The following is a 14,720-nucleotide window of genomic DNA, read 5'->3' on the forward strand; positions in this document are numbered from 1 at the left end:
CAGAGTGAGCTGCTGATTGGCTGAGACTCTTGAGCCTGCAGCACAGGTTGACTTCCCCTCTGCCCAATCCTGCTCTCACTCCCTTCCTTTCACAGGTGTGGATCTCTAACAAGCATTTCACTTATTTATTTTTTTTACTGTGCCATGCAGCATGCAGGATCTCAGTTCCCTAACCAGGGATCGAACCTGCACCCCCTGTAGTGAAAACATGGAGTCTTAACCACTGGATCGCCAGAGAAGTCCTCATCTAATAAACATTTTACACCCCAGACTCTGTCTCAGCATCTTCTTCTTGAGATCCTGACCTTTGACAGTTGGTAGCAGAAGCAGATGAGAAAGCTGATGATAAGATGGTGTTTTAGAAACTGATCACCACCCATCTGACAAGGAAGACCCCCTTACTGGTGGAACACACTAGTGGTGAGTTGGGAGGGTGGGCCAATAGAACAGAATGTTCTGGAGAGCATAATGCACCAGATGACTGAAATGTGTGGAGGGATTAGTGCTACATGGATGATGGATTCAATGGCTATTGCTAATCTGACTGGATGTGCACATCTCATGCTAAAGTCAAGGCCCTGGTTGGAAAAAAACCTGAAATTCTGACACATGGAATGAAGATATCAAGGTAGACATTTCTAAACATTTTAACTCCATGAATTCCTTTGAATCTTCTGAGCCTGCAGAAATGGCCCACCCTCCCCCGTAAGAGCCAGCATTGCCTCTCTGTTGGGGACCGTGCAGATGCCCCTCCCTCACAAATCAACAAGTTCCCATCATGACCTACCCACACTCCCTTCCCAGTCACTTGGCCTACACTAGGTTAACTGCAGCATAACCCAGCTATGGAAGTGCTGATCTTGATAAGGAAGGGATTGTGACCCAAAGGAGGAGCAAGGTCAAGCCAGCATATATCCACAGGTGCCAGAGGGCATACATATGGAACTGGGTTCTGAGGGTACTTGATGAAGGGGAAAGAAACATAAAGTTAGAAATGGAAAAGTTTATTGACTTGGGATCCCTCTCTTGAATTACAAGATTCAGTGTTATGGCAAAGACCAGGAGATGGCACAAACTCACCACTAGGATGGATCCTAGAAGCATGGGAAAAGCTATGATCCATGTTACATGTGTTCATGCTAAGTTGCTTCAGTTGTGTCCAATTCTTTGCAACCCCATGGACTGTAGCCTGCCAGCTGCCTCTATTCTTCTCTAGGCAAGGATACTGGAATGAATTGCCATTCCTTTCTCCAAGGGATCTTCCTGACCCAGGGATCGAACCCAGGTCTCCAGCATTGTAGGCAGATTCTTTACCATCTGAGCTACCAGGGAAGCCCTACCCATGCCATGGGAAGATTAAATGTGGAAGATGATGAAGGGGGATTAAAAGACTCAGGTAGGTGAGAATGTTGAATAGATTATGGATAACTAGACCTGCTAATAAAGGACAGAAATGGTATGGACCTAACAGAAGCAGAAGATATTAAGAGGTGGCAAGAATATACAGAAGAACTATACAAAACAGATCTTTGACCCAGATGATCATGATGGTGTGATCACTCACCTAGAGCCAGACATCCTGGAATGCAAAGTCAAGTGGGCCTTAGGAAACATCACTACGAACAAAGCTAGTGGAGGTGATGGAATTCTAGTTGAGCTATTTCAAATCCTAAAAGATGATGCTGTTAAAGTCCTGCACTCAATATAGCAGCAAATTTGGAAAACTCATCAGTGGCCACAGGACTGGAAAATGTCAGTTTTCATTCCAATCCCAAAGAAAAGCAATGCCAAGGAATGTTTAAACTACCACACAATTGCACTCATCTCATTACTTTTAGCAAAGCAATGCTCAAAATTCTCCAAGCCAGGCTTCAACAGTACATGAACCATGAACTTACAGATGTTCAAGCTGGATTTAGAAGAGGCAGAGAAACCAGAGAAAAAATTGCCAACATCTGTTGGATCATTGAAAAAGCAAGAGAATTTCAGAAAAACATCTACTTCTGCTTTATTGGCTATGCCAAAGCCTTTGACTGTGTGGATCACAACAAACTATGGAAAATTCTGAAAGAGATGCAAATACCAGACCACCTGACCTGCCTCCTGAGAAATCTGTATGCAGGTCAGGAAGCAACAGTTAGAACTGGACATGGAAGAACAGACTGGTTCCAAATTGGGAAAGGAGTATGTCAAGGCTGTATGTTGTCACCCTGCTTATTTAACTTATATGCAGAGTACATCATGAGAAACGCTGGGCTGGAGGAAGCACAAGCTGGAATCAAGATTGCCAGGAGAAACATCAATAACCTAAGATATGCAGATGATACCACCCTTATGGCAGAAAGTGAAGAACTAAAGAGCCTCTTGATGAAAGTGAAAAAGGAGTGAAAAAGCTGGCTTAAAACTCAATATTCAGAAAACTAAGATCATGGCATCTGGTCCAATCACTTCATGGCAAATAGATGGGGAAACAATGGAAACAGTGGGAGACTTTCTTGGGCTCCAAAATCACTGCAGATGGTGACTGCAGCCATGAAATTAAGACGCTTGCTCCTTGGAAGGAAAGTTATGACCAACCTAGACAGTGTAATAAAAAGCAGAGACATTACTTTGTCAACAAAGGTCCGTCTAGTCAAAGCTATTTTTTTTTCCAGTAGTCATGTGTGGATGTGAGAGTTGGACCATAAGGAAAGCTGAGCATCGAAGAATTGATTCTTTTGAACTGTGGTGTTGGAGAAGACTCTTGAGAGTCCCTTGGACTGCAAGGAGATCCAACCAGTCTATCCTAAAGGAAATCAGTCCTCAATAGTCATTGGAAGGACTGATGCTGAGGCTGAAACTCCAATACTTTGGCCACCTGATGTGAAGAACTGCCTCATTTGAAAGCACCCTGATGGTGGGAAAGATTGAAGGCGGGAGAAGGGGATGACAAAGGATGAGATGGTTGGATGGCATCACTGACTCGATGGACATGAGTTTGAGTAAGCTCTGGGAGCTGATGATGAACAGGGAAGCAGTCCATGGGGTCACAAAGGGTCAGACACGACTGAGCGACTAAACTGAACTGAACTGAGACCTGCCAGATAAATTATGGTCTGTGAAAAGAACCAAAAACATTATTTACCAGGCCATAAAAATTTTTTATGGGTTGGTGAGAGGCCCACCAAAATCTCTAAAATAGCTAAGGGGTAGCTCTCCTCCATAGACTAGGGCTGATAATAGAAGATACTGTTCTAGAACTTGGCTCACTATAGCAATGAGGATAACTGGACCCTGGGACGATAAAGGCCAAGTAGCAGTACTTAACTTCCAGAAACTAGGGAATAGTAATTATCATAGTGGCTGTTAAGTTTGGAGTGGCAGTCAGGAGAACCTGGCCCAGAGAGTTAACGGTTAACAGAGCAAAACATCACTGGAGGAAGAATAAATGGGCAACTGTCAAGGGTACTAGCAGCCACACCAGCTTGTACCAGCTAAAGAAATTAAGGATAGATGATTTGAAGACTGAAAGTAACAGCCTCAAGAAAAAGTCACAATCCCTTGCCCAGTGTCCAGGCTTAAGCCAGTTTTCAGACCGTGACTGAAGAAGTAGAGAGTCCCTAGGAGGAAGGACCTTCAACACTGTAGCAAGAGTATGTGATTCCATTCTGCTCATAATTACCCCAAATGGGTGGAGGACCACGTACATCTCCATGGAGTGGAGCCCTTCAGTTTGGACTGAATTGTATTCCTATTTGTTTTCAGACATGCAGTTTGCAAGCTGGAATGGTGGTCTCTTGGGGTTCTCAGGAATCCAGAGGACTGGTGATAACAGTGATGGCCATAGACTACAAATTCTGCCACGGAGAAGTTGACACCAACATGCCTGGGAAACTGGGGGAAAGGCCCAGGTAGCTCCAAAGGTTTGGGAGGGCTTGTGATCCTCTAGGCTTCCGCATGGCTACTGCAGCCTGTTTTGGTTAGGGGAGGTTTAGAAAGGCATGGTTGCCATGACATCATAACATTGTGAGATCACTAAAGCAACAGGCAGCAATGTCTTTGTCACTTCCCTTTGTCTCATGGGAATTTAGAAAGCGATCTATGGAATGGATAAAAGGAGAGGAATGTATCTTTGTTATGAGGTCAGGCTGCTTTCCTGATATGCTTAATTTCTTCTTTCACTTCCTGTAAATTATGCCCATTCTAATATTTCCTAGGTCAGCTTTACCCATGAAACAGGAATAAGTTCTATCCCAGTTGCATTTCTAAAGAGACAGTAAAAATTCTCAGGGAGCATTAGGAATCTGTGAGGATTAGCAGTTTATGGGTAAGAGAGTTCTTTACCAGTTACCCCTCCCTGAGAACCTAGGTAGGAAAAGAAGGCCTCATTTGTAATTTGTTATCAGTCTTTCCTGGATAGAGACCTATGGCCATTAGTGTAACTGCACTGGGAAAGGAGGAATACAGACGTATCAAGGTCTGTTGGATATAACCTCAAGTATCATCTTCCCTTTCCCCGTTAGAGCTGAAGGCCAGGTAATAAGTGGAATCCTGTCTTAGGCTTGACTTACAGTGGGTCCACTGGGTTCTTGGACCCACTCAAGGGTCACTTCCCTGTTTGTAGTGTTGAGGTTAGCTTACTCCTGAGGATCAACACAGAAAAGTGCAGAGAGTGGGGATAACAGATTGGTTCCATTCTTAAGCCAAGGCTATAGGATGCTGGCTTCAGGCATATCTGTTTAATTCACCATTCACCCCTGTAGAGCCCAGATGAATCCTGGAGGGTGACCACAGACCTCTATGAGCTCAGCCAGGTCCTGGAGCCTTGACTGCAGCTGCTGTGCCAGGCGTGGTATATATACTGGAGCACATTACATTGGCCTAGGTGTGTGCTGTGCAACCACTGACTTGTTCAATCAGAAAAAAAAAAAAGGACAGAACACAATTGAATTTACATGGAATGGACAATGGTATACCCTTAGAGATTTCCCCCAGGGTTATGTCTCTTACCCTAGGTCATAATATAGCCTGAAGTATCAGGACACACTGCAGAGCATCATGCAGACGAATCACACTGATGACTTTATGTCACTGGGCCAGGTGAACACTGGACTTGGTGGAATAGCACAGTGGAGGCCTTGGTAAGACACAGGCACTCCAGAGGGAGCTGTGAAGATTCAGGGCCTTCTACGTGTATAAAATTGTTACGAGTCCAGTCGTCAAGGGCATGATGACTCTCCTCCAAAGTAAGAGCCAAATAATTGCAAGCTTAACGTCTGTCACAGAAGGAAGTACACCGCCTGGTGGGCCTCTTCAGGTTTTAGAGTCAGCACATTATATACCTGGGGATACTGCTCCAGTTTATGATATGCAAGGCAGACCGCTTGTTTTTTTTTTCAATTATTTTTGGCTGCAACGAGTCAGTTGCTGCACACGCTTTCTCTGAGGCACATGGGCTGAGTAGTTGCAGTGTGCAGGGTTAGTTGCCCTGCAGCACGTGGGATCTTAGCTCTCCCTGCAGGGATCGAACCCACACCCTCTGCCTTGGAAGGTGGACTCAACCACTGGACCACCAGGGAAGTCCCCAAAGGCAGACAGATGTGAATGAGGCCTAAAGCAGCCCCAGAGCATATTGGATCCCTTCCACCCTGGTAGGGCCCATGGCTCATTCTCACAGGAGCAGACATGTATTCCAGGTATGGTTTCCCTTGTTTCCCACAGAGCCTCAGCCAGCACCACTAAACAAGGCTTATCGAGGATTTGATCTGCTGTCACAGGATCCAGCATAACTGTATCAGATCAGGGCCCACTTTACAGTGAGGGTAAGACCATGTAGGTGGGAAGCCCATGACCATGGGATTAATGGTCATATCCTCCATTGTATCTGATGTAAGAAGATGCTTAGGGCAGCCTGTTGAAGGCACAGATGTTGAGGCAATGCTCTGCAAAGATAGGGTGCCCTTCTCCAGGATACAGGACACACGCATTGCATCAATGTAACAGTGGTATGCCACAAACGTAGGAATTATGCTAGAATGGATAATATACATTAGGGGTATGGGGATCATAGGTTGACTCTCCATGGCCAACACTCCTTTCTTTCTAGAAATACATCATTCTTTCTAGAAGTTTACAGTTATTTTGTATTGAAGTGTGTACACAGGTACACAAAAATGTAAATCTTGATTATATCTGTGTGCTTTTGTTTTGTTTCTTTTTATCCCCCACCCCTGCCATTGGATCAGTGGTTAAAACAAAGTGTTTTTTTTTCCTTTCTCTTAATTTTGAACCAATTTCAAACTTACAGAAAAATTACAAGACTAGTACATTGAACTTTTTTGTCCTGAACTATTTGAGGATGTTGCCAGCAATATGCCTTGCCACCCATGCAAACACTTCACTGTGTGTATTTCCTACAAACCGTGATATCCTCTTACAAGAAGTACTATATAACCATCAGAACCAGGACACTGACAATGAAACTTCACCACGATCTAACCGACAGAACCCATTCTGGTTCTGATGGTTGTCCCAACAATGCCCTTGCAAAAGAACCCAACCCAGGATCATACCTTGCTTTTGATTTTTCATCCCTCTTGGTTTCCTTTAGTCTGAAACGTTTCCTCAGTCTTTCCTTGACCTTCCTGACCACTTTTGATAACAGGCCAGTGATTTTGTAGAATGTCCCTTGGTCTGGGTTTGTCTAATGTCTAGAACCAAGTGATGCACTTTGGCAGCAATATCACAGAAGTGATGCTGTGTTCTGCCTACTGCATCCTATCAGGGGAGGCATAATTTAATTTGGTGTGTTATTTGTGATGCTAACTTTGATTACTTGATTCACTTGAATAAGATGGTCTCTGCCAACTTAAACTGAAGTAGTTACAATTTACTTTCATATTTCAAGATCAAAGCTCAGCTTTAGGGACTTCCCTAAGTCCAATGGTTAAGACTTCACCTTCCAATGCAGGGGGTATGGGTTCAATCCCTAGTTGGGGAGCTAAGATCCCATATGCCTCATGGCCAAAAAACCAAGACATAATCAATAGAAGCAGTATTGTAACAATTCAATAAAAGCTTTAAAAAATGGTCCACAGCAAAAATAAAAAAGAAAAACTTAAAACTAAAAAAAGATCTCAGCTTTAGCTAGAACTCACAAAGTATAAATATCAGATTTTTTACTGTGATCTTACATAAGCTTTACAACTTAAAGAGGAAAGAAAAAACACCATAATATCTTCCCCTGAATAGAAAAAGCCTGAGTCCATCTCTCAGTATAGTTGATATGTAAAGTGTAGGAATAATATCCTTCCAGAATGCGAAGGAACCTCAGGACTCAGGTCGTTTAGCCCTCCTACCCTCTTCAGGCCTTTCCTGGTGGCTCAGACGGTAAAGAGTCTGCCTGCAATGCAGGAGACCCAGGTTTGATCCCTGGGTCAGGAAAATAACCTGGAGAAGAAAATGGCAATCCTCTCCAGTATTCTTGCCTGGAAAGTCCCACGGATGGAGGAGCCTGGTGGGCTCTAGCCCATGGGGTTGCAAAGAGTCAGGCACGGCTGAATGACTAACACTTTCACCCTCTTCAGTCAAGGTTACAATCTCGGACAGCCTGGGTGACAGGCAAGGTGAGCCAGCATCTGCTTGCACATCTCCAACAAAGAGAAACCAACCATCCCCGGGGACAGAACGCCCATCGTTAGATGACGCTGATGATATGAAAGTCCTTTACTTTGCTATCTAAACTTCACATACCTGAATTTTCACCATTTATACCACAAAGCAAACAATGTCACATAAATCATTTACTCTAAAAAAAAAAAAAAAAATGATGGTCTCTGTCAGATTTCTTAGGACTCAGAATCTAAGATCTGACTGTTAAGTGGGCTCCTTGCTTTGGCATGTTGCCTCTCCCCAGTCCCTCTCAGTGAATAGACCTGGGGAAAATCTGTTCTGTATATACATACATATACTTACACATACATTGTTACCTACTTAAATATTTTATATTTTTAAGAGTTTTTATTGAATTATAATTGACATAAAATATTATATTAGTTTCAGGTATATGGCATAGTGATTCAATATTTTATATATTATGAAATGATCATAATAATGTAGTTACCATCTGTCACATACAAAGTTATCACCATATTACTGACTGTATTCCCTATGTGATACATTACATCCTGTGACTTATTATTTTATTTTATACCTCCTTATATTAAGTGAAAATCATTCCACTTCCAATCCAAAATCACAGTTTTTCTAATTTCTCCATGAAAATATTTATCCTTTCATTTAAAAAAAATTATTGAAGTATATTTGATTTACAATGCTGTGTTAATTTCTGCTGTAGAGCAAAGTGACCCAGTTATACACATATGTGTTGTTTTTCATATTCATTTCTGTGATGGTTTATCCCAGGATATTGACTAAAGTTCCCGGTGCTGTACAGTAGGACCTTGTTTGTGCTTTCATTTTTGATAGTGGCTCCCATTATCCTCAAGATACTTTTATATATATATATTTACTTATTTGATCAATACCTTTGTATCTTCTATGTCACTGCTGTCCCTTTCACGAACCCTCTCCTTACCTGGCGTGGACTCTGACATTCCCAGTTGGGCTGCTTCTGTATTCCTGTTGTCCTGTGCAAACCTGCCTCATGCTTGGACTAATATCTCACCCTTGACCACTGCTGATCTTCCTTTCCCCACCATGGACAGTCCCCTCACTCTGTTGGGCTCTGACATTCTACCTGACACTTATGTTTGTGAACGGTATAAAATGGGGCTCTAGATTTTTTTTGCTGGTAAATAATATCAGTAGTTTATTATATAGTCATCCTTTTGTCATTGAATTAAAAATTAATCTTTTATGTGTTATATTTTTATAATCAGATATCTATTCCTGGATTTTCCAGTCTGTTACACTGGTTCATTTGTCTAAGCCTATGCGATGGCACCTCACTCCAGTGCTCTTGTCTGGAAAATCCCATGGACGGAGGAGCCTGGTGGCCTGCAGTCCATGGGGTTGCACAGAGTTGGACACGACTGAGTGACTTCCCTTTCACTTTTCACTTTCATGCATTGGAGAAGGAATGGCAACCCACTCCAGTGTTCTTGCCTGGAGAATCCCAGGGACAGGGGAGCCTGGTGGGCTGCCATCTATGGGGTCCCACAGAGTCGGACACGACTGAAGCGACTTAGCAGCAGCAGCAGCGGCGGCATGCCAATATCATGTGGATTTTATTATGGCTGTTTTATAGTGCCCTCTGACATCTGGTAAGCCAAGTGTACCTTTAGCACACTTCTTCCTACATTTAATGGCTAGTCATAGCTACCTTATTCTTTCCAAATGAATTTCAGGATGATTTAATCCAATTAAAAATAAATCCATGGGGATTGTAATAGGAATTTTATTAATTTTACACAAACTTGTAAAGTTGGCCTTTTTATGACATACCCAAGAAGGAAACGATGAAGGCCTTCAATGCTTTTTTCATTGTTCAGATCTTGTCTCATACATCTATCCAATGAATATTTTTGTTGACCATCTACTGTGTGCTAAGCACTGTTATAGATGCTCGGGATACAAGAGTGAACAGAACAGACAAGGTCCTTGCCTTTTTGAAGTTTGCATTCTATTAATAGTAGGGGGAGACAGGTAATAAACATATAATACATAACACAGGTAAATATTTAATATGTCAGACAGTGTAAAATAGTGTTGCAAAAGAAAAAAAAAAAGACTCCAGTTGAGAGGGATATAAAATGCTGGGAAGAGGGTTTTCTATTTAGGATGATAAGGTTACGTGTGACATTTGAGCATTGCTGTGAGGAGTGATTCATGCCTTCCAGGCAGAGGAGATGGTAAACGTGAGGGTAGGAGCCTGCTTTGTGTGTTAAATGGTCAGAGGAAGAGCAAGAAGCCCAGCATGGCTCGAGTGGACTGAGTAAGGGGTGAATGTGTTGGTGGGTAGTGAGGACTTTCGTTTTAACTGTGAGTGAAAAGAAAAGTAATTCCTGAGTTTTGAGCAAAGAAGTAACATGATCTGATGAGGGTATTAAAAGATCATTCTGGTGGACAGGAGTGGAAAAAAGAGATCAGTTAGGAATTTCTCAGGATAATTCTCACCTGAGATGATGGTGGCTCGGACCAGAGTGGCAGAGATGGTAAAAAGTGGGGGGGATTCTGATCCACTGACTAAAGTGCCGCCATCCTCCACCAGAGGGCGCTACGTATGTGTCCTGGTGAGGCTGTGCAGCCGGTCCTTTCTCACCCTCCCAAAACGACAGGTTGTGGCATCTACCTACGTAACCGCTACCCCTCCCCTTTTGATTTTATTCAAGACTGGTATGTCCAGTCTGAAGGGATGAATCATGATAGTATAAGCACCATTCCATCTCCACGATGATATTATCTAATGTGCATAGCCTTCTTTTCTTTCCAAGACCCTACACTTTCTCTCTTAACCTCTCCTATCCAGGGTACATGCATAAGTAGTTTCTGAAGGTACCTGGGAACACAGGTCTACTGACTGTGAAAGGAACTCCTTTCTTTGCCATTTCTTTTGGGAACATTGCCTCTTTAAACCTATAGTATTGAAAAGAAAATGAAATAATGTTTTTAAAAAATGTAATTCATGTGCACTTAAAGAAAAACAGACATACAAAAGAGTTTCCAGCAGTACCGTCCAATAGAACTATAATGGGGGCCACATACATAATTAAACTTTACAAATTTTTAGAAGTAAAAAGCAACCATTTGAAATTAAGTTTAATAATGCATTTTACTTTAATCCCAATATATCAAAAATATTATCATCTCAAAATGTAAACGATGTAAAGTATACTTAATGAGATATTTTGCATTCCTTGTTTATTCATATGAGGTTTTCAGAATCTAGTGGGTATTTTACACTTACAGTGTTAGTCGCTCAGTCGTACCCGACTCTTTGCAACCCCATGGACTGCAGCCCGCCAGGCTCCTCTGTCCATGATATTTTCCAGGCAAAGATACTGGAGTGGGTTGCCATTTCCTTTTCCAGGGGATCTTCCCAACTCAGGGATCGAACCCGGGTCTTCTGCACTGCAGGCAGATTCTTTACCGACTGAGCTGCAAGGGAAGCCCCTATTTTACACTTAGAGCATGTCTCAATTTAGACCGGCCACTTTCCAAGTGCTCAGTACCCACATTCGGCCACTGTGCAGGGCAGTACTGGACAGCGCAGGTTTTCAGTGTGTAGAAGGACATTTTATCATCCTCCCAGTACCCTGTCTTTTCTTTCCTTCACTCTAAACTCTCTCCTGCACCCCAGAGGGGTAACAATCATGACTGTCCAACCTGAGACACCATTTCCCTGTCTCCCTAAAAGTTGTATGTGTATCCATTTTTCTACTGCAGTATAACAAGCTTCCACAAACAGGAGTGTAAAAAGAAAAACCACCCACTCATTATCTCAGAGCTCTGTAGGTCAGAAGTCTGGACTTGCCTGGGTTTTCTGCTCAGGGTCCCACAAGGCCGAAATCAAGGTGTCCACTGGGCTGGGATCTTGCCTGGAGGATCTCCGGAAGAACCTACCTCTTTTGCTGGCAGAATCCAGTTCCCTGTGGCTATGGCTCTGAGGTCCTGTTTCCTGGCTGGCTGGGCACTGGGAGCTTCTCTCTGTTCCTACAGGCTGCCTAGACTCCTCGTGTGGCCCGAATTCCTCATGCTTTGAATCTCTGACTCTCCCTTCCACCTACTAGTTGGAAAAACCTGTGCCTTTAAGGGGCTTGACAGCTGGTCCCCTGAGATTATTAATAGATTAGGTCCACTTGGGTAGTCTTCCTTTTGCCATATAACATAATCACAGAAGTGAGATCATATCCACACTCAAAGGGCAAGGATTATGCCAGGGCAAGGGGCATTGGAGAATTCTAAGAATTTGGCCATGTGACTAAATTCTAGTCAATAGGAGGTTAGTGGCAATTCAATCCTAGTTGCTCAGGCCAACATTTTGGGTATCATCCTTGTTCTCTTTCTTTTCCTTACACCTCACTAATCAGAGGTCACATTCTGTCAGCTCAATTTCCAAAACACACTCGGAATTCAACCACTTCTTATCACCACCCTCTACCTCTCTTGCGCTGGCCAACATTATCTCTCACGTGATTAGTACAGTCATCTCCTAACTGGCTAGACCTCAGCAGTCTCTTCTCAATACAGCAACCAGAGTGATCCGCGTACAGCTATAGTGGGCCATGTCGTTCCTCTGTTCAGCACCCTTTGATGGGTGCCCATTTCAGAATAAAAGTCAAAATCCTTAATACAGACTGTAGGCCACTTTGTAGTCCTTGTGAGGTTCTACTTTGGTTTCCTTATTAGCTCTGCATGTGACCTTGAAATTCTACCTTGAAGTGAAATTTTTTCACTTCACTGTAGCCTCACGTGACTTCTTGCTGTTCCCTAAACATATCAAGGGCTTCCCTGGTGGCTCAGAAGTTAAAGCATCTGCCTGCAATGTGGGAGACCTGGGTTCGATCCCTGGGTTGGGAAGATCCCCTGGAGAAGGAAATGGCAACCCACTCCAGTATTCTTGCCTGGACAATCCCATGGATGGAGGAGCCTGGTGGGCTACAGTCCACGGGGTTGCAAAGAGTTGGACATGACTGAGCGACTTCACTCAAACTTATCAAGACATCCTTAGGGTTTTTGTGCTTGCTATTCACTTTGTCTAGAATGTTCTTTCCTCAAGATATCTGCATGACTAGCTACACCCACACAGAGTCAGGGGAGACTTCATATTCCCCTACCTCTCTTTGTTTTCTGCTTTGTAGTACTTTCTCTGTGCCACATACTCTATTTTAAATTTGATTCTTGTCTCCCCTGTGTGCAGTCGCATCCGACTCTTTCTGGTCCCATGGACTGTAGCCCACCAGGCTCCTCTGCCCATGGAATTTTCCAGGCAAAAACACTGGACTGGGGTGCCATTTCCTCTTCAGGGAATCTTCCCGGCCCAGGGATCGAACCCACATCTCTCGCATCTCCTGCACTGGCAGGTGGATTCTTTACCATTAGTGCCATCTGGGAAGCCCATTTGTCTTCCCTGCTGCTGCTGCTTAGCACTTCAGTTGTGTCTGACTCTGGGCGACCCTATGGACTACAGCTTGCCAGGCTCTGCTGTCCATGGGATTCCCAGGCAGGAATAATGGAGTGAGTTACCATGCCCTCCTCCAGGGGATCTTCCCAACCTAGGGATTGAAACCGGGTCTCCTGCATTGCAGGCAGATTCTTTACCACTGAGCTACCAGGGAAGCCCTTGTCTTCCCTACTAAAACATAAATCCATTAGAACAGGGGCCCCCAGTTCCCCCACCTGCCATACCCATACATTTATTTATTACTGTACAACCTGGCGCACGGTAGGTACTCAAAATTCTTTGGTGTATGAATAATAACATGAGAGGGTGATGATGGGAGTTAAAGCATTCTCAAGTGCTTATATTGCTTGGAAGGAAGATAGTGATATTAATTTTAGACTTTGCTAAGATAAATGTGCATGTTACATTTCTCAGGATTGCTTTTTAAAAGAACAGAAATAGAACTGCAACTTCAATGTTGTTGAGAAGGGAAGGGCAAAAGAGGAAAATTTAAGCCAGTGGAAGGCAGGAACGAAGGAAAAGTGGCAGAGATATGATAAAAAGAAATCACAGAGCTGTCTGATTCCTGTGGATTATGGCAGATGCCTAAATCCCTTCACAGTCCTGCAAAACCCGCACAGATCAACAACGAAAGCAAATTACATCACCCCAGCCCTCACCTACAGCATCCTAGGAGAGGGAGAGTAGCTCCAACTTCAATTTACCTGTAAATGGAAAGATTAATATCTGGAACTAGAGGAGTCTGCTCCAGAGCTAACGTCTGAACAGAGGGGTGGCAGGTAGGGATGTGGTGTGGAAGGGAGAAGAGTGTAGCCTGGTCCTAGGGGAGGCCAGGTACTAACAACAGCAGCTAGAATTATCCCAGGAGAGAGGATCCTATTGTGAGAGGAGGAACACTGAGGACAGGTCTGAGACCTGGTGGATCAGAGCACTGGCAACTGGGTGATTGAAGCATTTGTAAAAATTGATGATATAAGTCACAAAAGAAAAATCTCAATTTTCTTTAAAGAGAGCAATGATATAAATAACAAATTTATTGAGATTTTAAGAAAATCTCAATGAAAAAGAACAGTGATATAAATCGAATTCTCCAATCACAATGCAATAAAAGTCTTAATCACAAAAAGAATCTTTCACCTAGAAAATTTTAAAACTCTGTACCAAGCAACTCTTGCATTAATAAAATAATACAAACCAAAATTGCTGAATTTTATGAAATAGCAGTAATGGAAACACAGTTTATCTGAATCTATGTGATACTGCAAAAGTAAGTTAGGAGAGAATGTATTACACTAGATATCTAAGTAAAATTAAAATCAATTTAAAAGCTAAAAAAAATGCAAAGCAAACCAAAAGAAAGCAGAATGAAGGAACTATTAAAGATATAAGCAGAAATTAATAAGTTAGAAAACAGAAAAAAAGCTAAAAGGAATAAATAAATCCAAATGCTAGTTCTCAGGAAAAAACTCAACTCAACAAATTACTAGCTAATATAACCAGGAAAAAAAAAAGAGAGAGAGAGAAAAGGCATAAATATGCAAGATAAGAAATGACAAGGAGGAAATAGCCATTGAAACAGAAGAATTAAAAATTTTTA

The sequence above is a fragment of the Bos mutus genome, chromosome 21 (assembly GCF_027580195.1).
Source record: "Bos mutus isolate GX-2022 chromosome 21, NWIPB_WYAK_1.1, whole genome shotgun sequence".
Lineage (NCBI taxonomy): Eukaryota > Metazoa > Chordata > Mammalia > Artiodactyla > Bovidae > Bos > Bos mutus.